This window comes from Hordeum vulgare, chromosome 6H (assembly GCF_904849725.1).
Source record: "Hordeum vulgare subsp. vulgare chromosome 6H, MorexV3_pseudomolecules_assembly, whole genome shotgun sequence".
NCBI classification, from domain to species: domain Eukaryota; kingdom Viridiplantae; phylum Streptophyta; class Magnoliopsida; order Poales; family Poaceae; genus Hordeum; species Hordeum vulgare.
Window position 1 is genome coordinate 45,517,716 of NC_058523.1, and position 2,081 is coordinate 45,519,796.

Sequence of the window (2,081 nt, forward strand, 5' to 3'; positions counted from 1 at the left end):
TCAATTGATTAACATAGAGGGCTCCATGGCCATACATCGACAGTTGGATAGACTAATCTAACGGCTGACAGTGCAGGGATTCGCGGTGTGGCACATCCTTTGCTGCCAGACTACCACCGTTTGTCTGTGACAAAGCTACATGAAAGTTCATGATTCTGCCACTCGCTAGTGGCCACTGCCACCTAGAAATCTCTGGTAGGATCCTCTGAGAGTGCTACACTGTTGCCCTACATGCTACAGTACTACTACTAGCAAGCACAATGGTAAACATAGGCACACTGAACTCCTTGTCAAGTTAGAACTATAGTATAAATACCTTGTGTTTTGGGATAGACCACATCTTGACCAGCCTTTGACACTCCTCATGTGACACATTCTTCTCGGGAGATTTGACACTCACTAGATTGGTTGGTACATTGTCAAAATGCTTCTTCTTGAGCTAGTGGCGCCTATTCTTCATTGCACTCTTAAGGATGTCAGTGCATGCATACTTCACGGCATCGGAACGGGTGTCCATATCAAAATTGATCTGAGCAAGCAACATAAAATACAAGGACACAATTTAGAATGATATAACAAGTGAACAGAAATAATCACATTTGGGGGAGAAATAATAAACTCACAGTAACTTTCCCAATGAAATTGTCAATATGATGCCCATTGGCCTTGTACTCCTTGAAGTGGGGAAGGATTGGTAGATGGTGCCTCGCAGCGACCCCACCTTGGGATGCAAGCTTTGCAGCCTATGCTGGTTTGTCTGGGCGTTTCTTCCCCTCAGCCACTTGGATGATAATCTTAGAGCCTAGCTATTTAGTGAGCTTTTCAAGCCCTTTCCCTTTCCTGCACTTATCCACAGTAGGTGCGGATGAAAAAGACCACATTCATATAGTTAATATAAATCAAGTTTGCATTTCATGATTCCATAACTGATCATGTGTTATTATCACTTGGCTTCAATGTCCATTTGCTGCTGTTGCACATGCTACTGTTCACAGAACTCATGAACTTCCATTGGCTGATTTGTGTAAACAGTAGATGGGTCACGGGTTCTTTCATCTACCTGCATCAGGCTTACTTCACCCCCATGCATCTGGCTTATATCATCTTCGTGCACATGAGGGATTCCTTCATCCACATTTGTTGGGTTTCCTCCATCCATTTGCACGAGGCTTTCTTGATGGTCGGTTAGAGACAACTTTGTTTTCTGCCTAGTGGCTCGAGCCGATTCATGTTCATCCGAGTACAAACCAGGTAGCACCCTCTTTTATGCTCCTGAGGCTGGAGCAATCACCCTTACTTTTCCTGGAGCCATCTCAGAAGGTTTCTCAAGCGTCTTCTTAGTCTTTTTGTTGACCGACTTCCTTGCCACCTTAGTAACCTTCAAAGCATTATAATAAAAGAGAGACAACTATTACATCTCAAGCAAACAAATGTATTTGCAGAACTAGTAAAAGCACTAAAGCACATAGCATACAAGTAGACCCCATCCCTTGAAAACAAAGGTAGAATTAGCACCTTATCCTCCTTCTCCACTACACTATCGTCAACTTCATCCTCCTCGATGACCTCATCATCAGGACTGTACTCAGAGCTTCAGCCTTGTTGGGTTACGGCTGGAGCTGAGCCCCCATCAGTGATTGCACTACCTTGCTGCATTCGATTTGAGTTCCTAACCAGCATACCTAATGCGGTGATGCCAAGTGATTGGAATATGCGGTTGTTCCTCATCATATTTCTAGCCCTAATCTTCTCGTATTCAGTAGTTGGCGCTTCTTTACATGAACAAAAAATATAATTGTAAGATTGAATGGTTGAAATGCATAGGAGAAGCAAGAAAACACAAACAACTGAGCTGCATATTTAAAACCATGCATGCACAAACAAAAATTCAGTTGTAGACCAAAGCATCATGCAATGTTTGGCTAATTTATTCTCTACATGTGATTCAAGCAAGTTGTCCTACTGTTGGGGCATAGTTTATGCCTAAGTAATTTTGATGATTGATGACAGTACCATAAAGGACTAACCGTGTGTGTTAAGGTTTCAGATAACACACATCAACGGCACAAGACGACTCGTCT